This window comes from Myotis brandtii, unplaced genomic scaffold (genome assembly GCF_000412655.1).
Source record: "Myotis brandtii unplaced genomic scaffold, ASM41265v1 scaffold156, whole genome shotgun sequence".
Classification (NCBI taxonomy): Eukaryota; Metazoa; Chordata; class Mammalia; order Chiroptera; family Vespertilionidae; genus Myotis; species Myotis brandtii.
The window spans coordinates 229,269-253,342 of NW_005355666.1; the positions used below are offsets into that span (position 1 = coordinate 229,269).

General features: G+C 40.9%; 1 protein-coding gene across 2 annotated transcripts in view; it reads right to left on the minus strand.

The window, feature by feature from the left end:
- Nucleotides 1-24,074, minus strand: part of APOO (apolipoprotein O) — a 55,609-nt gene that overhangs the window by 31,037 nt on the left and 498 nt on the right. The gene's annotated exons all lie outside the window — the stretch shown is intronic.

Below are 24,074 nucleotides of genomic sequence, written 5' to 3' on the forward strand. Positions count from 1 at the left end.
AACAACAAGGAAGGAGTTTTTCATGATCTCACCTAGTAATTCATTGAATAGAGTGAAGATTATGTCTTTAATTCTGCTAATCAAACTTTCAGAAGCTCCCCCTTTCCATTCCCATCCAGAGCTGGTCTCCCCGATCTCAGTTCCCAAACTCAGTCTCTTTCTGTGCTTTGCTCTCCCTGACTGGGGGTCACTCATGCCCAGTGACTTCCAGATATACCACTCCAGCCCAGAACTCTCTCCTGAGCTACCAACTCACTCACCCTATGATTTCTGGACATTTCTACTCGGATGGGACACAAGCTTCCCAGATCAAGAATGTCCAAAACCAACTCATCAGGATCTTATCTGTACCTCCAAGTCCACACTAGGCCTGATGCGTGGATGTGTGCTGTGGAATCAAGTCAGAAAGCTTTTTCTCAATAATCCCCTATATTTACACAGCACTTGATCATCTAGCATCTGTTCCTAGATGAGCCCCTCTTCCGCTACTTTCTCAGGAATGGTGCTATCACCCAGCCAGAAAACCTAATCAGAAGCTCTGAGGTCATCCTTCACTGCCATCCCATTCTATTGGTCATTAAGTCCTCTTAATTCTGCCTACTGAATGACCTCAATTCACTTTCTCCATCCCTTCCTGTAGAGTTTTTCACCTGGGCCCTCACTTCTTTCCTGGACTGTTTAGCAGCATTTTAACTGCTCACCTGGCCTCTGATGGCTCGAACCACCACACTGCCAGAGAATAATCTTTGTAAACTACAAACCTGATTATCTTCTACCCTTATTTGAGATCCTTTGGAACTCATCACCTAGGACTTTCATGTGGGTTAAACAAGGTCTATTATAATCTCACTGCAACCACCTTCTCTAACCTGATCTCTGTCATTCTGCCTTCTCCCACAAAACCTGAATTCCCTATATTTCTCCCATACTGTTTCACAGCTTCATGGGTTCCCACATGCTAATTCCTCTGCTTAGAACGTTCTATATTGGCTTTATCTTTCTGCACAACTTGTCTAAGAGCAGGGAGATTCAATGGAGAACCAAGATGGCTGCATAGGTAAACACCTGTACTTGCTGCCTCCCACAACCATATCAAAATTACAACTAAAATACAAAACAACTAACATCCAGGACCACAGGAAACCTGGCTGAGTGGAAGAACTACAACTAGAAAAATAAAGAAGAAAGAGCACTGAAGTTGGTAGGAGGTGCGGCGGCGAGGAGGTGCAGAAGTGCGGAAGGGGCTGGCACCTGGGTGTGCCACTTTTTAATTAGGAGGGAGATACAAGCACCCGCGTGCTCTGAGCTCCAGTGCCAGGTGAGACTTTGGGAAACCTAGACACATACGGGAAGAAACTGGACTGTCTGGCATCGGGGCAGGAACGTGGGGGCAGCTTTCTTCCAGACAGAGGTGCGCGCAGCAGTGGTCGGACCTCTCCAGTGCAGGACCGACTGGCAACCATTGCTGTTTGCTCTGCCCTGGAGACTCCCTGAGACCCCACCCAATTTACAATCCCACCCAAGCTGTGCCAGTGGCTTTTGAATATGAATGGGACAACAGCCGTGGGCAAACTACGGCCCGCGGGCCGGATCCGGCCCGTTTGAAATGAATAAAACTAAAAAAAAAAAAAAAGACCGTACCCTTTTATGTAATGATGTTTACTTTGAATTTATATTAGTTCACACAAACACTCCATCCATGCTTTTGTTCCGGCCCTCCGGTCCAGTTTAAGAACCCATTGTGGCCCTCGAGTCAAAAAGTTTGCCCACCCCTGGCCTGTCCTTTCTCAGCCTAAAACCTGTCAAACTGCAGCTGGGTCAGGGAGCCGCAAAGCTATCAAAAGAAGGCAAAGGCCAGCACTGCCGAAGCTGGCCTTGCTTCACAGCTGGGCCTCATCTGGGCACTTCCAAATCCCATACAAAGAGAAGGAATCTGCAGATCTCTCTGTAGCTCCTGCTGGGTGGCCCCAGACAGTGGCTGACTTTGCATCTCCTTGGAGATCCAAGAGCCAGTGTACCCAGTGGTCAGTGTGAGACCATTCCAGATTACAACTCTTCACATCCATAAGTGACACACTCAAGGGGCAGACACAGTGAGCACCAAAGCCCCACTGAAGCAAGTCCTGCCCCATAAGGGTGTCTCTTGCACGCAGCGCTTCCACTGTAGACACAGCTGGTCCTCACAGCCAATTGGCCTGGAGGTAAACAAACACAGGGAAGCAGCCAAAATGCGGAGACAAACAAGCGTGTCACAAATGAAAGAAATGGAAGAAAGCAAACTACTGGATATAGAGTTCAAAACCACAGTTGTAAGGTTACTCAAGAATTTTCTAGAAAGCTCCGAGAAACTTAGTGAGACCTTTGAGGAACTTACTGAGACCTTCAAGGATCTTAGTGAGAATGCCAATAAAACAGAAAAGGATCAGTCAGAAATTAAGCATACACTGACTGAAATAAAGAATAATACACAGAGATTCAACAGTAGAGTAGAGAATACCAAGAATCAAGTCAAAGATTTGAAATACAAGGAAGCAGAAAACACCCAACCAGAAGAGCAAAAAGAGAAAAGAATCCAAAAATATGAAGATAGTGTAAGGAGCCTCTGGGACAACTTCAAGCATATCAACATCCGAATTATGGGGGTGCCAGAAGAAGAGAGAGAGCAAGATATTGAAAACCTATTTGAAGAAATAATGACAGAAAACTTCCCCTCCCTGGTGAAAGAAATAGGTTTACAAGCCCAGGAAGCGCAGAGAACCCCAAACAAGAGGAATCCAAAGAGGACCACACCAAGGCACATCATAATTAAAATGCCAAGGGCTAAAGACAAAGAGAGAATCTTAAAAGCAGCAAGAGAAAAAAAGTTAGTTACCTACAAGGGAGTACCCATATGACTATCAGCTTATTTCTCAACAGAAACTATGCAGGCCAGAAGAGAGTGGCAAGAAATATTCAAAGTGATGAATAACAAGAACCTACAACCAAGATTACTCTACCCAGCAAAGCTATTATTTAGAATTGAAGGGCAGATAAAGAGATTCACAGACAAGAAAAAGCTAAAGGAGTTCATCACCACCAAACCAGTATTATATGAAATGCTGAAGGGTATTCTTTAAGAAGAGGAGGAAGAAGAAAAAGGTAAAGATAAAATATTATGAACAACAAAGTGACAACAAACACATGCCTATCAACAAGTGAATCTAAAAATCAAATGAATAAAAAATCTGATGAACAGAATAAACTGGTGAATGTAATAGAATCAGGGGCATGGAAATGGTATGGACTGACAATTCTCGGGGGTAAGGAGATGTGGGGGGGGTGTGGGAAGAGATGGGACAAAGATCTTATATGCATGTATGCAATACCTATGGACGAGGACAGTGGGGTGGCAAGGGCCTGGGGTGGGGTGGGAACCGGGTGGAGGGGAGCTATGGGGGAAAAAAGAGGACATCCGTAATAATCTGAACAATAAAGATTTTTTAAAAAGCAGGGAGATTCATTGCTTTTCTTATCTGTCCACTTATTTATGCTTATCAAGTTCTCTCTACCAGACTGGAAGCCCTTTCTGGATAGGGCCATGTCTTACTTTGTATTTCTAGTGTCCATGACTGCCTCACACGTAACAGATGCTGACTAACTGTTTATTGCCTGCCTAAATGGACAGAAGAGAGGTGAAATATAAATAAGTGGTTGACTTATTCCATGTACTTTGGCATGATTCAGCTTCACGGAAATCACAGTGCTGAGATTTGCAGTGTCTGTAATGTGAAAGACTAGGCTATTCTTAATACTCACAAAACACAAATAAACCAGAACAAAAATGTCTGTTGCAATGTATGCCTGGAGTCACACACAAAAAAGGAAATTCCCATATTTCAGAAGCAAATGAAGAGCTAGAAGTTTCTTTTAAAGTGATTATTACTTTACCTGCTTTAAAAATAATTAACACACCCTGAAAGTATTGTGTTCATCTTGAAAGGTCTTCATTTCAAGAAAATATTGCTACAAATTTCTTTTGCTGCCCTAACCAGTTTGGCTCAGTGGATAGAGCGTCGGCCTGCGGACTGAAAGGTCCCAGGTTTGAATCCGGTCAAGGGCATGTACCTTGGTTGCGGGCACATCCCCAGTAGGGGGTGTGTAGGAGGCAGCTGATCAATGTTTCTCTCTCATCGATGTTTCTTACTCTCTATCCCTCTCCCTTCCTCTCCGTAAAAATCAATAAAATATATTTTTAAAAATTTTCTTTTGCTTCCAGGATAAAGGTTGGCCAGCTACTGCTGACACAGTTAGTGTAGTCCCTCCCCGCACCCCAGGAGAGGGCCTATTAGGCTGCTGGTATCTGAAGGGGTGAACTCCGTGTTCTCTGCCCTCTGAGTCTGTCCGAGACCTACTAACAACACTGCTTGAGCTGGGGATTTTCCACTGAGCCAGGTGGCCCCACCCTGGACTTTGTTTCTGATTCTCTTCCTCATGGGTAATAGCTGCCCGCCCCCTTTCACTCCCCATCCAGCATTTTAGGTTCATATTGACCCCTATCTTCATCCTCCTTTGGTGTAACGTCTTATGTTGACCTTCTTAAGTCTCGATTCCTGCTTTCGATCCTTAATCCTATGTACTTTCCACATATTTCACTTTTCATCTCATGGTCACCTATCATTTTAATTCAGATTTCTACTTTTTAAATTCTTAATTTAAATGATTATTCTGCTGTTCATCTTTTATTTTCAATCTCAACTTGTTGACTTTTAAAATTTAACAATGTATTGGATTTTTTATTATTAATGTCTACTTTATTTTTCCCTCTTTTCCACTGTTCTCGTTTTAACATTACGCTAAGCCTGCCCCTTTATTGCCCAAATTGTTTTCTTCTTCCACTTCTCCTGTTAGTCTACCCCCCAAGTCCGCCCTCACTCCCACTCAACAAGAACTGTGTCCATAGGTCAGTAGAACCAACAAAGCCCCCTCCGGCAGTCACTCTTTCAGCTTCCCACAGGCTCTCAACAAATAAACAAAACAAAGGTCATCCCAGGAGACTTGGGAGATCCACAGATTAACATTCCCCAGGGCAGAGAGTATATGAGATACTGCTGGATCATTCTTTGTTATGAGGCCTTTTGTGCATGTAGGAGGCTTAGCAGCATCCCTGGCCTCTACCCACTAGATGCCAGGAATTCCTCCCGGCATGAGTCAAAAATGTTTCCAGACACTGCCTATAGTCTCCTGGGGACATCCCCCAGCCCCATTGAGAAGCACTGATTTACTTGAATAAGTATTATTTGCTGACATCTCTTACCATCTAGACCAGTGATGACGAACCTATGACACGCGTGTCAGAGGTGGCACGCGAACTCATTTTTTTTGGTTGATTTTTCTTTGTTAAATGGCATTTAAATATATAAAATAAATATCAAAAATATAAGTCTTTGTTTTACTATGGTTGCAAATATCAAAAAATTTCTATATGTGACACGGCACCAGAGTTAAGTTAGGGTTTTTCAAAATGCTGACAAGCCGAGCTCAAAAGGTTCGCCATCACTGATCTAGACTTTAAGGAACTCTGTATGTTTTGAACGCTATGGCCTCAAACCTAATCCATGGTAACAGAAGTCAGAGCAGTCGATGCCTGGGGGTAATGTGTGGAGCGGGGATGGACTTACTGAGAAGGGGCACAAAGGAACTTTCTGGGATGACAGAAATGATCTGTATTTTATTGGGGTGCGGGTTACAGAAGGTGTATACCAGGGGTCCTCAAACTTTTTAAACAGGGGGCCAGTTCACTGTCCCTCAGACCGTTGGAGGGCCGGACTATAGTTTTAAAAAAAAACTATGAACAAATTCCTATGCACACTGCACATATCTTATTTTGAAGTAAGAAAACAAAACGGGAACAAACACAATATTTGTATTTGCATGTGGCCCGCGAGCCGTAGTTTGAGGACCCCTGGTGTATACAGAAGTTGTCAAAACTCAGATGGTAAGATCTGTACAACTTAAAATCTGTGCATCACACTGTATGCAAACTCTATTTTAAAAGGAATCTATGCACACCTAAACTGTGCCAAATTCATGCCAACATATGGGTAACAACTGCAGGCCAATGGTCATTCCTAGGAAGGAGTCAGGCACACACCCGAGTGTGGTAAAGAACAGGTGCATTGAACGTGTGATGAAAACTACAGGAGGAGCCTGGGTAAAAGGTCCACAGGCAGACAAGCCTGTGCTGATGTGCTGCCCAACATCTTGGGTGGTTCACTTTCCTTTCTGGCATCAAAGGGGGCTCTTGCTAGTGAAAAACCACCCCATTCCGCCTGGGCCTGACCAGATGTTATCACAAATGGGAATTGTGGACGCTGGACTCCTGCTGGGTGACTATCATAATTTAGTAGAATTCATAATGAGTATTCAGGCTAACCCAGTGGTCGGCAAACCGCGGCTCGCAAGCCACATGTGGCTCTTTGGCCCCGTGGCATGGGCCACAAGGTTTCAATCACACTGTCCGTGCGTGCCCGCACGTGGTATTTTGTGGAAGAGCCACACTCAAGGGGCCAGTTTGCCGACCACTGGGCTAACCCATTCAATATCAGAATTTAAAAAGGGAAAGGCTGTTAAGATGTGCAGCGATCGCCCTCAGGAAAGTGTGCAAGCAAAGGAAGCACTTTGCTTTCTACTGCCTCCCCAATCTACCACCAATGGATTCTGATGTATAAAATAAGTAGTAAAACTGCCATTTTCAGGAGCATTCTCTCAAATTGTTGAGATTTTGCTTCCCAGTAATCGTCTGCAGTTTGGCTCAAATAAAATCATAGATATTCTTTACAGGTTTGAACGATTTTTACATTAACAGGCTTCTAGAGTGCTAGATACACTGGTACGGTCAATTTGTAAAAATTCACTAGTGATCTGTGCACTCTTCTGTATGTATATTTCAACACCAAGTTAGAAAGACAGACTGTTTGCTTTCTCCACTTTAGTCCTTCTTCCCTCCACTACTCAAGGCACCTAAAACTGTTCTTCCCAAGGCCTCCCAGTTCTGTAAACTTCAATGAACATCTGGCATCTTGCTTGCACCTTGAAACTGGTGACCACTCCACCATCTTCAAACTCTCTCTTCCTTTGTTTCAAGATGCCCCTCTAGCTTCATTCTGCAAGCTTTGTAGGGCACTCTTTCACTCTCCTTTTGGGCCTTCTCTTCCTCTGTCCATCTCTTCAAGGTTGATGAGTCCTTAACCCTCTCCTCAAGCCCTCTCCTCTTCTCACTCCAGAGCCAATTTCATTTATATCTAAGTCTTTAACTTCAATCCTATGTTATTAATGCCTAAATCAGTATTCGTGACCGGGCCTCTCCCTAAGTCTCAGGCTTGTATGTTTAACTCCCCATGGATATCTTCACCAGGCTTTTCAATTACTTCCTCATAATGAATTTTCTTTCTCCGAAACCTGTTTTTCTCTGAGTTTCCCTACCTCATTTAATGGCTGTGCAAGCCACACAGTCAAAGGACAACATCAAAGCAACTCTTTCATGAAAACAAACTTCAAAAACAATAAGATGTGGTCACTGCCTCCGCAGTCTAATAAAGCGGATAAACAAATAATTACACCACCTGTGGAAGTGCACTAACAGACAAGGGGCAGGAGTAACAAAGAAAAAGGAATAATGTACCACAACTAGAAATTCTGGGAAACAACTGCTGAGAAAAGGCGGAATCAACAATCAGAAAGTGTATGCCTGCCTTCCTGCCACCCTCGCTTCTATTTTTTAGCAGTCACCCAACAGACTGATGCCAAGACTTAGTGTCTCTAGGAATAGGTGCTATAAAGAGAAGTAACAAAAGAAACCAAAGGTTTGGAACATGAGGATGATTTCTGACACACCACAATCTTTTCAGCTACACCCATGAGCAGATTTGACTGCTATACGGAGCAAATATAGGCAACCATAAACCATGGCTGCTACTTTAATATCAAAAACATTCTAAATCAAAGTCCCCTTTTAAAATCAAGGTGAGAGCCCTGGCTGATTTGACTCAGTGGATAGAATGTTGGCCTGCTGACTGAATGGTCCCAGGTTCAATTCCGGTCAAGGGCACATACCTAGGTTGTAGGCTCGACCTCCGGCCGGGTCAGGGTGCATGCTGGAGGCAACCAGTCAACGTGTCTCTCCCACATTGATGTTTATCTCTCTCTGTCTTTATCTGTCACTTCAATTCTCTCTAAAAATCAATGGAAAAGATATCCTCGGGTGAGGATTAAAATATATACAGTGGAACCTCATTTCTCGAACAATTCGCTTCTCAACCTCACAACCCTTTCATGCTGATACCTGTATGATGAGTCATGCATCTCTCAGGTGACAAACAAAGGAGAGAATGTGCAAACATGAGTCAGTTTATACCTGTTAAAATATCAGGATATTGGGCTGTGAATATTTTTGTGTTTTTTTGCTGCTTACAATTATTGTCAAATTTTCATTTTTTACTGTACATTTCCTTTCCTTTTTGTTAAATTTTCATTTACATTTCATGTCCTTTTTGTTTTTAAAGTGTTTATTTATAGATTAAACAGTACAACAGACATGTACTGTACATAAGAAAGGTTAAGCCCTGTGGCTCAGTAGTTGAGCATCAACCTATGAACCAGGAGGTCAAGGTTTGATTCCCAGTCAGTGCACATGCCCGGGTTGCAGGCTCGATCCCCAGTGTGGGGCATGCAGGAGGCAGCCAATCAATGATTCTCTCTCATCACTGATGTTTCTCTCTTTCTCTCTCCCTCTTCCTTCCTCTCTGAAATCAATAAAAATATACTTTTTTAAAAAGAAAGGTTAAAACATGGAATCATTTGGGGGGCTTGGAACAGATTAATTCAATTTACATTATTTCTAATGGGGAAGAAATGATTTGGTTTTTGAATAGCCTTCTGGAATGAATTAAGTTCAAGAAATGAGGTTCCACTGTACATATATATCAAGGTCAGATAGGGTTTCGATGATAATCCACTCAAAATAATTTGGTATCAAAAACTGCATAAATAAATCTAATGCTTTTTTAAAAATCCTCACCTAAGGATATACTTTTATTAAATTTTTATTAATTTTTAGAGAAGAGAGGGAAGGAGGGAGGGGGAGAGATAGAAAGACAGAAACATCGATCAGCTGCCTCCTGTACGAGCCCCAACCTGGGATCGAACCTGCAACCTAGGTATGTGCCCTGAATGGGAATCGAACCCACAACCTTTTGGTGTACGGGATGACGCTCAACCAACTGAGCTACCCGGCCAGAGCAATCTAATGCTTTAATTATTGCATTTTAGCTCTTATATAACCTGTACATTAAAATGTACAGCTGTTTCCATCAGATCATTTTTATATCTATCACTTTGGAAAATAAATGTATTTGGGGACATTTTAAAGTAAATGCCATTTAAAATTAGATATTACCCTATTTATAGGAAATGAGGCACAATTATGTATCGCCCACCATGTTACACTGGTTCTCTGATCTTCAATCAATCTTTTCTGCAATAATTTCCATGTGAAAGCATTTTTCATCTAAAAACAAAATGCTTTTAATCTGATTCTTTTCAGTTATTTAATAAGTAAAAATCTGAAATGGATTTGTTTTTCAAAAGGGTCTTTGAAAACTAACAATATAGTTGAGTTTATTCTTGTTCTAAAAAAGAACATAAAACAAAAATAAACTATGTGAAATAATTTAGGGTAAAAAAAATGATTCAAACAATCAACAATTGTGCCCAAATCAGGCTACATTGTTGTCCTTAGTAATGTGTCATAAATTGAATTAAAAATAAAGAGAAACTAAATGAGTCCATATTCTTCATACACCAAAATAATTTGCCCTTACCCTCAAAAGAAGCATCCAGTACAGTACCTACATTTTATGCAGCAATCCTGTCTAATCTGGAGGGCCACATGCCAAACTGGTAACAGGCTTCTCTGAGAAGGGGGTTAGAGGGAAGCGGACAATTGAAACCTGATAATTACTTTCACTGCATCGTTTTGATTTTTTTTTCAAAGAAAAGTTATTTCAGTATTACTTATACAATTTTTAAATAGGCATTTTCTCACCTCACATCTCTTAGGATGGTCACTATAAAACAAAACAAAACAAAACAAACAAACAAAAAAGCCTGGCCGGCGTGGCTCAGTGGCTAGGCGTTTGTTGACTTATGAACCTGGAGGTCACGGTTGGATTCCCGGTCAAGGCACATGCCCGGGCTCAATCCCCAGTGTGGGACGTGCAGGAGGCAGCCAGTCGATGATTCTCTCTCATCATTGATGTTTCTATCCCTCTCTCCCTCTCCCTTCCTCTCTGAAATCAATAAAAACATATATTTTAAAAACACACACACACACAGAAAATAACAAGTGTTGGCAAGGATAGAAACTGGAACCCTCGTGCACTATTGGTGGGGCTGTAAAATGCAGCCACTAAGGAAAGCAGTATGGAGCTTCCTCAAAAAATTAAAAATAAAATTACCATATGATCCAGCAAGCAAACTTCTGGGTATTTATCCAAAAGAATTGAAAGCAGGGTCTCGAGGACATATTTGCACATCCATGTTCATAGCAACATTATTTACAATAGCCAAAAAGTAGAAGCAAGCCCTGGCCGGTTTCCAAAGTTAAGACTCGGTTGGAGCGTCATCGTGTACACCAAAAGGTTGTGGATTCAATTCTAAATTCCACTTCTGGGTATTTATCCAAAAGAATTGAAAGCAGGGTCTCGAGGACATATTTGCACATCCATGTTCATAGCAACATTATTTACAATAGCCAAAAAGTAGAAGCAAGCCCTGGCCGGTTTCCAAAGTTAAGACTCGGTTGGAGCGTCATCGTGTACACCAAAAGGTTGTGGATTCAATTCTAGGTCAGGGCACACACCTATGTTGCAGGTTCAGGAGGCAACCGATCGATGTTTCTCTCTCACATAGATGTTTCTTTCTCTCCCTCCTCCTTCCTCTCTCTCTAAAATCAATAAAAATATATCCTCAGGTGAGGATTTAAAAAAGGGAGGAAGCAACCCAAGTGTCCACAGAAAGATGAACAGGTAAAGAAAATGTGGAATGTACATATAATGGAATATTAGAACCTTGAGGACATTATGCTAAGTGAAGAAGCCAGCCACAAAAGACAAATACTGTATAATTTCATCTACATGAGGTATTTAATATAGTAAAATTCATAGAAACAGAAAGTAAATGGTGGTTACCAGGAGCTGGGGGAAGGAGGAAATAGGAATTGTTTTATGAGTATAGAATTTCAGTTTGGCAAGATGAAAAAGTTCTGGAGCTCTTTTCTATGTAAATGTAAATAAAGTTAACACTACTGAATTGTACACTTATGTAAATTTTTAGCACAATAAAAAATACATGGAATTAAATAAATGGTTAAGATGGTAAAAAAGAAAAAAAATCAACGTAGCCAGAAAGAAAAATAAACAGTACGCCCCCTCAAAAAAAGTATTTTTTCTTCAAAGTAGTAATTTTGATAGATCATATACTGAGTCAAAATTTACTGCAAGTATTTATAACAAATTTGTAAAAGAAATTTACTTTCAATATGTGATCATATATGGTTTCCATTTCTAAATGCCTTCAAATCAAATTTTCAGCTTATAAGTAAATCTGTCTCAATATATTTGAAATAAAAATGAGAAAGTGGTATTTGCTTAAAAGGGGGGATTTGTGAGGTTTTAAAAAAATGTCAAACTGAGGATATAATATAAAATATAAGTATGCCGAGAAATGAGTAAAAATAAGACTATATTTCCTTAAGTTTTTACAATAAATATTGATTTGTGTTGTGTTACACAAAAAAACAAAAATGGCCGGCTCCTGGAGATATTATAAAGAATTTACGCCCTAGCTGGTTTGGCTCAGTGGATAGAGCATTAGCCTGAGGACAGAAGGGTCCTGGGTTCCATTCAAGTCAAGGGCAGGTACCTTGGTTGCAGGTTCCTCCCCCGCCTGGGCCCTGGTGCGGGGTGTGCAGGAGGCAACCAATCGATGTGTTTCTCTCACATTGATATTTCTCTCTGTCTTTCCTTCTCTTTCCCACCCTCTCTAAAAATCAATGGAAAAATATCCTCGGGTGAGGGTTAAAAGAATTTACCACAAAGTATGACGATAACACCAAAAGAAGATGGGAAAAATGTTTTGATCAGTGATGATATTTTTGAAATAATTATATTGATCAGTGACAGTGTGTTTGGAAGAAATATATTGACAGAATAATTAAATCTGTCCTCTCAAAATAACTGTTTTAATGGACACTCATTTGAATGTATACATTTGGGAGCACTTATACTTCAACAAACAATACAAACCACAATCACTTCAATCTGTTCCACAGTGAAGGGATTATGAAGCCAACGTTTTAAGAGTTCAGACTTGAGCCAACAAAAAGAACTGTCTTCTAACTATGACAAGCACGGAAGTATTTTATGACAAACTTTCAATTCTGTTCTGGAGTAATGGATATTCCCTAGTTCTTTCTCATCCATTATAAATACACTGTGATCTAGAGATGACTAAAGAAAAAAAAAAGAGGCTGTTTTCAAGATTAACATTTTCCTTTTTCTTACAGAAAACCAACTTCTATTTTATCTTTAGAAGGCAGAATTCACCACAAAATTAGGTCAGCAAAGCAAAGAAATGATGTTTCACCTATAATTATTTCATTTCCTACTCATTAAAAATACTTATCAGATTTTATTAAATTCACACAGAGAAGTCATAAATTTGTCTGATAAACAGGAAGGAAGAAACCTCAGGGGCAAAGAATGAGATAATTGTTTCTTCAGACAGATTTTGAGTCATCTGGTTAGGCTGTACTGGCTTCACACAATTGGAACACAGATGACATGTAATGTACCATGTTTCAAATATTTTTCCAACTCCCTCATTCAGACAAAAGTTTACCACTGCTTACCTAAATCTCACATATATATATATGAATGGCACCCAAAATCCACTTATTCTTTTCTGAGTTAGGGAACATAGGTAGGAAAAAAAAATCACAGGGGAACATTTACTTCAAGGCTTGCCTTTTGAATGCTTCTATATTTTCAAGCAACTAAAAAGAATCTACATCTTCTAAGAGGAAGAGCTATTCTGCCAAAGTAAAGTCTATTTAGGGTTCTTTCCTAATAGATCACTGTGTGTACAGAGAACATTTCCTAATAGGTTTCGTTTCCTAATAGGCCACTGTGTGCACAGAGAATGCCAAATTCACTGGCCACAACTGTTTTCCACCTCATCTCAGGTAGTGGACTGGCTTTTCATCTTTAAGGAAAAGAAAACCTAAAATTTTTTTGAAAAAAAACATGTGCAAGGCTCAATTCAGCTACAATAATCTGGATTCATAATGAAACTTTCTGCTAAAATAAGAACTTATATGCATATATGCATAACCCATGGACATAGACAATAGCTTGGTGGGATCAGGGTGGAGGGGGCCAATGGGGGGAAAAGGAGGACATCTGCAACAATAAGGATAATTTTTTTAAAAAGAAATAAAAATAATTTAAAAATAAAATAGGAAAACAAGAAAAGTCAGTATTTGTACTGTATACAACAATTTTTAAGAGGTTCAGTAACGATTTATTTATTTATTTATTTTTATTGTCTAAAGTTTTACATGTCTCCTTTTTCCCCGATTGACACCCCCCCAACCCATACCCCACCCCAGGCAGCCCCCACAGCCCCAGTGTCTGTGTCCATTGGTTATGCTAATATGCATGCATACAAGTCCTTTGGTTACAACAATTTTTAACAGTGCTCCCAAATGATGTGACTTCATAAGCCGGCTCAGAATAAATATTAGCCAAGTGAGGTAAGCCATCATCAGAGGATTTAGTAAACTTGTTGGAGTTCCCCTATGGCTTGGTGCTTACTTACTCACCAGCTTATCCCATTTCATAATGCAACACATGAAGCAGCCCCTCTAGTGGAAGAGGAGGTTAATTTCAAGCATAAAGGAAACAGGCTGTTATTCAGAAAGGGCTGACAGTTGTGGAATGGGGGAAAAAGAAAAATGTACCTTGTTATTTTCATATATCCTATTTTAAAAGACCATTCAAAGGAATGAATAGACATATCTGAAAAAAAAGAGACCACTGGGTATCCCTCCCATTAAAGCAATGAACATGCATTTGTGAATCTATCTCTAGTTCCCACAGAAGGCTTCTCATCCTCACCCAACTAAAGACATCCTTAAGTTGGAACCAGTGTGGGCTCTGAATAAAACACACTACATTGCTTGCCCTAACTGGTTTGGCTCAGCGGATAGAACGTCGGCCTGAGGACTCAAGGGTCCCAGGTTCGATTCCTGTCAAGGGCATGTGCCTTGGTTGCGGGCACATCCCCAGCGGGGAGTGTGCAGGAGGCAGCTGATCAATGTTTCTCTCTCATCGATGTTTCTAACTCTCTATCCCTCTCCCTTCCTCTCTGTAAAAAATCAATAAAATATATTTTTTAAAAAACACACTCCATTGCTTCCACGAGTCAGAAAGAAGTAGGCAAACAAAGGGTGACTGTATTTAAAGTGCCTTTAAGACAATATTCATTCAAAATACAACTGTACTATCTATAATGCTATTATCATGAAGATACAGCTTAATATTCAGTTACAGGCTCTCAGCATACTGAAAACTCTACAACCCTTCCACTAAATTCTTGCGTATACAAGTTTTTGTGTACAATGGACACAAGTTTTAAAACCCGCTACATTAAGCTCGGCCAGCGTGGCTCAGTGGTTGAGCACTGACCTATGAACCAGGAGGTCACGGTTCGATTCCCAGTCAGGGCACATGTGTGGGTTGCGGGCTCGATCCCCAGTGTGGGGCGTGCAGGAGGCAGAAATTGGTACTGTTCAAGCTTTCTAATAAAACTGGCATTAGGCCATGCAAAAATTAAGAAAAAATCAGCAAAAGTAAAAAAAAACACACCAACTTTCAAGTTCAAAGATATATCTTTAGACTGAGATTTTCCCCTGAAAATATCTGCCTACTTTAATGTTATATGCACTAACTCTAAAATTCCACTTAAGCATTATTGCAGAAAAGTCAACTGATATAAACTCTTTTAATTCTTTCATTTAAAAAAAAACTTTTGGTACCTTCCTGTCATATTACAAATAACTCAACTCTCAAGTTTTTGAAATAGATACATATATTTGCTATAGAGGCTTTTTTTAGAGATTTCTTATAAATCGAATTACTTGCAGTAATTTTAAATGTACCACACAAACAAATATCAAAATTCATTTCCTAACCTCTAAGAAGTTCCAGTTTAGTCTAGAAAGGACATGGGTGTGGAGCACATATACATACAGATTATAAATTAAACCTATATATCATAAAAGCCTACAAATATGCATAGGTCTCATGAGATAATAAATTCGTTTATCAAAAATGTCTAACGTATTATCTACTGTTCTCCATTTTGTCTCTGCCCCCCCTCATTCTTTTAAGGTGTAATTCATCTACTTCTTCCATATCCTCTTCCAGTGTTAGCTGCACCTGAGAGGCTATTTGCATTTTAGAAGTAGATGGAAGAGTGTGTTACAGTGGCCTAAGCAGAAGTCAGTTCCAAATGAGAAGTGAATTTGTCCAAGTCTGATCAACTTTTTTTTAAAGGGGGGTGTTCAAAGACTTTATTATTTTTTAATTGAGTTTTAGAGACAGGAAGGGGGAGGGGAAAGGAGAAGGGAGGAAGTGAGAAATGGAGAAAGGGAGAGAAAGAGACAGAGATAGAGACAGAGACAGAGAGAGAAACATAATCGGTTGCCTCCTGCATGTGCTCCAACCAGGGATCAAACCACAACTGCCCTGACTAGGAATCAAACCCAAGACCCTTTGGTACACAGGATGATGACGCTCCAGCCAACTGAGCCACACTGGCCAGGGCTGATCTACTTTATACCGTCCTAAGTTCACAGTGCTAACCTGAAACTCTAGATCACTTCAGTGGACAGATGTGCTGCAGGAACTGAAAATACTTTACATTCATATTGTGCTTTGTAGTTTACTGTGCTTTTCACATACGTTATCTCATTTGAACCTCCCAAATATCCTGTGTGATATGGAGGGGCATATTACTGTCCCCACAGTACCTTGATAAAGGGACTCAGAGATAAAGAAACCTCATTAAGGCCACTCAGAAACCAGAAACACTACAACTAGAAGCCAGCCTGTGCTATCTGACTGCATCCAGCGGTGCAGGCAGTTTTTTCTTCTTTGTGATCTACCACCCAACATCTTGGAAGGGTAAAAAGGAAAAAACATCCAATTAGTTCTTCATATAAGTAGGTATTTATGTGAGTAAAAATGTATTCACTATAATTCCTCAAGGAGAATTGCCTCAGAGATGTTTAAATTGTAAGGGGGAAATCTAAATTATCTTCCATGATATGTGGCATTTAAAATAATATTCAAGTAAAATGAAGTTATAGTATTTCTTTTCCAGTTTACAGATAATTTTCCTTTCCATTTAGCAGTGTAATTCTCCCCTCAGTTTGTACCAGTAACATATTATTCAGGGTAAGGAAATTAATTTCAGAAAGTAAGATAGGCAATCAAGGCATTTACATCAAGACCAAACAGGCCCACCCAGCACGGCTCAGTGGCTGAGCGTCGACCTATGAACCAGGACAGCGATGGCGAACCTTTTGAGCTCGGCGTGTCAGCATTTTGAAAAACCCTAACTTAACTGTGGTGCCGTGTCACATATAGAGATTTTTTGATATTTGCAACCATAGTAAAACAAAGACTTATATTTTTGATATTTATTTTATATATTTAAATGCCATTTAACAAAGAAAAATCAACCAAAAAAATGAGTTCGCATGTCACCTCTGACACGCGTGTCATAGGTTCGCCATCACTGAACCAGGAGGTCACGGTTCGATTCCTGGTCAGGGCACATAACTGAGCTGCGGGCTCGATCCCCAGTGTGGGACGTGGAGGAGGCAGCCGATCAATGATTCTCTCTCATGACTGATGTTTCTCTCTCTCTCTCCCTTCCTCTCTGAAATCAATAAAACATATATATATTTTGAAAGACCAAACAACCACAAAGAATATGTGAGGTAATAATGCTCTACAGCCCAAAACATGGTCACCTCTGAGTACAAGTCACATATCTGTCTTTACCGAAGGAACTGATACAGACCAGCTTTCACTATATTTCCTCTTCTCAGGTCGAGACGTCTGAGGATTCTCCCATCTCCAGCCCACATCTCTCTCATGAAAACTCCATACCTTTGGGTTCCATGCCAACTGAATCTCACCTCTTACTGTCCACAGATATTGCAATAAGCCCAACCTCTTCAAAATCAAATTATCATCTTCTCCCAAACCAAACTCAGCCTTCTTCCACTTTCTCATTTCAATGAATGGTTCTAACAGCCACTGAATTGTCCAAGCCAAAAGCTTGAACAGCATCCTTGAATTCTCTCTCTCCTCTGCCGCATCCATTCAACTACCACGTTTTGAATAAATACTTTCGGAAAGCATCAAGAATGTGTACCACCATAACACTACTGTAAATAAAAAGGAAAAAAAATGCTGTGGCAACCTCCTACAGACAATCAAAAGTTAAGAGGCCAATTAAAAGTTACTAACAGCTCACATTTATCGAGACTTACTTTGTACCAAGCACCAGGCTAAGCTTTAGGTCTGAGTTAATTTAATCCACATAATAATTTGAGGTTGGTGCTAGTCTCATCCTGTTTTACAGATGAGGACACAGCTACTGAGAACTTTGGTATCTTGCCCACAGTTCCGCTGAATTCTCACTTCTGTGTCCTTGGGAGCACTTTTCTGCTCTACTTGGAAGGAAGGCCCTTTCAACCTTGTCTGTCCAGCTTCAAAGGTCAACACAAGCACAGTCTCCTCTACAAAGTCTCCTGATGCCCCCTGCTGGTGCTTGCTCCTTAAGTCAGTGGTTCTCAAAGTTGGCTGCAAGTCTAAAGCCTAAATGCCTAGATCCCAACCCTAGAGATTCTATGGCATTGGTCTGGGTGCAACCGGGGCAACGGGACTTATAGAAGCTCCCCAGGTGGTTCTAATGCACAGTCAAGATTGAGATCCACTGCTCTATATTTCCCCAACACTTTTACATTCGAGCATTTACCCCACTGCATTAGAATGGGCTGTTTATGTTTGTGCTGCTAACAGCATTGTGAGACCCTGAAATGGAAGTTTCACAGTCACCTGGGGTTTTGTTGTTGTTGTTTCAAAACTAGAGAGAGGTTCCTGAACCTCACTTATAAATATGATCTGTGGCCAGGGCCCTGGAAACTATTTGTCTCTTGACAATTATGATGTGTGGTCAAATTTGGAGACTCCTAGGTAAGAACTGGGTCTTTTCAATTGTACCCGCCAGGGTACAGCACAGTGCTCAGCTCATAGGTGGACCATGGTAAGCATTTGTATAATGAATGAAATCTAGTAATGTGAATCTGGGGTTTGGGTGTATGTATTCCATATTCAAGCTTCCTGAAGCAGCACCCTGAAAAGCTCCTTCTTGCAATAAAATGCAAATACTGGGCAGCCTTTCAAATGTGTTTTATAATCCACCAGTGCCCTCTGCTGGCCTAAAGATGAATAGCTAGATCAAAACCTGTTCCAGTTCAAATATTTAATTGTATATGCACGTAACTAGTCACACACACCGTACTTTTTCCACCAACACCTGTACTATCAACTCCTTTGCCCTCAGGTCCCAGGAGACCCAAGCTGATAACACCCAAACCCAAATCAATACTACTGTTTGCTCTGTCCCCACTCATGGGCTACAATCATGATACACCTGCCCTAGCAGCTCTCAGCCTCTCACTTATCTCTTTTGTTCCTTGGTCAGTGCTCCTCCAAATCCCACCGCAGTCATAAAATTACTCACCTTGAAAACACAAGAAACCATTCATCTACCAAGTTGCCTCAGTTCTTGCTATTTAACATATGACAGGGGACCAGCAGCCTCTATATCACCCAGGAGTTTGTTTAAAATAGAGAATCTGCCCTGACCGGGTCTTGGGTTCAATTCCCAGGCAGGGCACAAAGCTAGGTTGCCGATTTGGTCCCAGTTGGGGCCCAAACGGAGGCAACCAGTCACTATCTCTCTCTCTCAAATCAATAAAGATATCCTCGGGTGATGATTTTTTTTTAACGGAGAATCTGAGCTCCCACCTCAGACCTACTGAATTAGAAACTGCATTTTAAGAAGAGTCGTATGCACATTACAGTTTGAGAAGTGCTGGTTCTCAACTACTACATCTACCTAACACCATCATTTTATGACAAATACTTTTTAAGTAATTTTTTTTAAATCATCATCCGAGAATACTTTTTCCATTGATTTGCAGAGAGAGGGAAAGACAGAGAGAAATATCAATGTGAGAGAAACACATCGATTGGTTGTTTCCTGCACGTGCCCCAATCAGGGCCCGGGCGGGGGAGGAACTTGCAACCGAGGTACATGACCTTGACCAGAATCAAACCCCTTCGAACTGCAGGCCAACGCTCTATCCACTGAGTCAAGCTGGCTAGGCAAAGTAATTCTTTTGCTATCTATAATAATAAAAGCGTAATATGCTAATTAGACTGGATGTCCTTCAGGATGACCTTCCGGACGAAGCTGAGGCGGAGGGGGCTGAGGCAGAGGCAGCCGACGCGGTTGGCGGGGGCTGAAGCAGAGCGGCAGCAGGGGCCGAGCCCCTTGCACGAATTTCGTGCATTGGGCCTCTAGTCTTTAAATAAAATTCATCACCCACTTAAGTCCAAAAAAGAGACCAATATACTGATTTTATGGTAACATAATGGAGAACAAAAAGGAAAGATTTGTAAGAATTATATCTCATTATATAAATGTTCAACACAACTAAATTAAAGATGTGAAGAACAACCCAAGTACGCAGAGGGGGTAGTACCATCCAGATGAGAACCACTGGTCTACAATCACTGTCATCCTTCTCCTTCCATCTCACAGGAGGGAGGGATTATCTCTCCTTTTAAAGTTGAGGAATTCTCTCTTGTAAAAGCTCCCTCCCCACATTCCTCCCTAGGCCATAAACATTGTCAAATCTTGAACTACTGCAACAACCACAAGACAACTCTAGAATCCTGACCCAACATGTCCCTCTAGCTTGACAATCAAGCTTATCAAACATTGTGCACATTTATACATCTCTCAAGCACCAACCATACTAATCTAGCCTTCACTTCCATCAGTAAACCTGTATCGTGAAAGCTTTCCAAATTGCCCAAATCAATGAACTTCTCCAAATTCAATTAACTTATCTTTCTACAATGGACATTGTTGGTTACATATCCATTCCCCCAGTGTTCATGAATTCATTTCTCCTGTGTGATTAAGGTAAAGTGACCTTATTCAGAGATGATCCTGTGGCTAAGCCAATCAGAGCACAGCATTCCCGTAGCGATTGCTAAAGGTCAGGGGCAGGCACCTGATCTATGTTGGTCCAATCAGACTGAAGAAAGAGCATAATCCAAGCATGGCAGTTTTGTCACCTCTCTCTTGCTCTAGTGAAAGGGAAAGCATGTGTTACAGTCATCTTGCAACCATAGGGGACCAATCTTACTGCTGAAAGCCAAGAAAAGAGACTGGGTCCTGGATGACGTGTTTGACCCACAAGAGTCCACCCTTCCTGTGGACTTTGTGAGATAATTTGCCTTACTATTTAAACAACTGTTTTTTCCCAGCTGAAAGTATCCTAGCATAGCCTGTCCTTCTCGAAACTTTCCTCCCTTAATTTTCTAAACATCTGTTTTGTGCTTCTACTTCTCAAAAGATGCTTCTATATGTGGGAATGCAGACTGGTACAGCCACTATGGAAGACAGTATGGAGTTTCCTCAAAAAGTTAAAAATGGAACTCCCATTTGACCCAGTGATCCCACTTCTAGGAATATATCCCAAGAAAACAGAAACACCAATCAGAAAGGATATATGCATCCCTATGTTCATAGCAGCACAATTCACCATAGCTAAGATCTGGAAACAGCCTAAGTGCCCATCAGTAGATGAATGGATTAGAAAACTGTGGTACATCTACACGATGGAATACTATGCTGCTGTAAAAAAGAAGGAACTCTTACAATTTGCAACGGCATGGATGGAGCTGGAGAGCATTATGCTAAGTGAAACAAGCCAGTCAATGAAGGAAAAATACCACATGATCTCACTCATTCATGGATAATAAAGACCATTACAAACTTTTGAACAATAATAGATACAGAGGCAGAGCTGCCTCAAACTGATTGTCAAACTGCAGTGGGAAGGCCAGAGAGGGTTGGGGGGCAGAAGGGAGGGGAGTAAGAGATCAACCGAAGGACTTGTATGCATGCATATAAGCATAACCAATGGACACAAGACACTGGGGACCCATTTTTCTCTGGGTCCTTTAACTCCTCGATGGTCCACAGCCAACTCTCAGGGAACTGGCTTCTGGAAATGATGTCTTCTTCCGGTATGATGTCCTCATCCAGGTCACCTGGGCAGGTGGGGGGCAATCTGGGTTTAGAGCAGACCCACTTCCCCTGCTGGCCCCTTACTCATCTCTACAGCCCTGGAGGGGTTCCTGGCAGCCAAACACACCCACGGACAAATGATGACTTGTCTGTAAGTTAAAGGCCCCCTTTGAGGGCTCCTGCCTCCATAAAAATGTTAAAAGTCATATTTTATACAAGGGCATTGGTATAAAGGCAAGAAATCATTTCCCCTGATTTCCAAGAAACAAAAGCATTTTCATAAGCTTCTAAAGTTTGCAGCGGTTCTCAACCTGTGGGTCGCGAAAAATGAAAATACATCCTGTATATCACATATTTACATTACGATTCATAAGAGTAGCAAAATTACAGTTATGAAGTAGCAACGAAAATAATTTTATGGTTGGGGGTCACCACAACATGAGGAACTGTATTAAAGGGTCGCGGCATTAGGAAGGTTGAGAACCACTGCTTTAAGCAATAAAACAAAATTTTAAAGAAAAAGTTGCTTCTCTGGCCTCCCCTCTTCCTCTGCCTACTCCTTGTATGTTGGTATTCTCCAAGGTTTCTTGCATCTTTTCTACTCCAACTACATATTTGAATCATTTATCTCACTCTATATTTCCCCTGACACAGCAGAACTGAGTTCCTGGCATTGTCCCCAATGGAATACCAGTGCTAATGTTCCCCAACTCATCCAACTCAGGAACTCCTACTAGTCTTTCATCAGTAAACTTAAATGTCTCCTCTTTGAAGCCTCTCCTGAAGTCCCCATGGGTTCCTTGCCTTTTTGTGCCACAGACTTCTTTGGCTGTCTGGTGAGCCCTATGGACCCCTTCTCAAAGTAATGCTTCTAACTGCATAAAACACTAATTATATTGCAAGTTATTAAAAATATTTTTAAAACCCAAAATCTGATATAGTAATATGTGCTTCATTATTAGCTCATTAAATAAAAAGATCTAACAGTGAGTCCTATAACTACTGTAATTTTGAAGTAGTGATGAGCATAAATGACATGTGCAACAACTGTAATGTGATGTGAAAAAGTCTATGACTTGCATTGGTTTTGGACTTCTACTGGTGACAGGTACTGCTAATACTATTGTGATTTGTTGCTATAGTAGCTTAATAAATTAATGGCTCCTACTGAACCACACCTCCTTATATCCATGCTCTTATGTAGTCCCCCACCATATTGACGCTGGGGTTGGTCATGTGACTTGTCTTGACATCAGCAAATGTGATGCAAGCCAATAAGTTTGTACATTGAGACTTGCCCTCTTGTAACCCAGGAACCATGTGAGGAAGCTCAAGTTAGGCACATTGAGGAGTACCAAGCCCCCAGACTTGGGAATAAGATCACCTTGTAGCATAGCCACCAACTGAATTCATCCACTGGCAGATGCCAGCAAAACTGCCCAGCCAACCCACAGATAGAATAAATCAGTTGTTTTAAGGCACTGGCTTGCAGTGAATCATTCTCCAGCAATAGATAACTGACACAGTTATCTACATTCATAATAGGAGAAGTTGCTAAATTTCAGTTAGAGACTGGTAAAAAAATATTATTTTTCCATCAGAGATCAGGGACTACCTAGATTCTATCCAAACATGTTTGAGGGGATGAGGACCACATGTTAAGTAGCCCTGGTTAGGCAGAGTAGATCCTGCTCTCCTTTTAACTACCACACAGTACATTGTTGATACCCATGTAAACTGATCACAGCATATCCTTTGTCATTGCAGCCCTAAAACTGAGCTGAGCTTCCAGCACATAATAGGTGTTCAACACAAATTAAATAAATGCAAGTTGTCTGGGATCTCATACTAACTAAACTGTGAGCTACCTGAAGACAAAATAAAAGTGAATGCTGAGATGGTAACTCTGTGTGCCAGAGACCCTCCAAGTGCTTTGCACTAACTTATTTATTCCTTATAACAACCCTATGAGGTACATGCTATTCCAATTTCACTAGTAGAAAAACAAGTACAAAGAGGTTAAGTGACTTGCTCAAGGTCACACAGCTAGAAAGTGGCAATGCCAAGGTAAGAAGGCAAAAATCTATGCTCCGGTTTTATAGCCTATATTAATGCACCCAAAGCACACTGCAGGAGCTCAATAAAAGTTTTGAGCAATATTTTTGAAATTTCATTAGCATTATTTTATGGGTGCTATGCTTTTTGCAGAAAAATTTCTGGTAGCTTGTGATTTGTTTTTCAAGATAGAAACTATCATTTACCTTTTTAAGTAGTAGAATAATAACTTCGTTAAAATGCAGATTTTCGATAAAAGTCTTCACTGTACAAGTCAATTTCTTTCGAAGGACACGAATTCATAAAATGTAAAAAAAGAGTTCGACTTGTCCACACTAAATAATGTTCATTAAGGAGGGGAGCAAAACTCTAGCTTCCCCTCTCACCCAACTTCTCCTAGGCAAGCAACTCCCACCATCCTACAGTAGCTTCTCAAGAGGGTGGCCCTCCCCCATTCATACACAAGGTTCTGAAATCTGACCCTGCCAAGCAACCAAAGCTGAACCCCGCAGAGC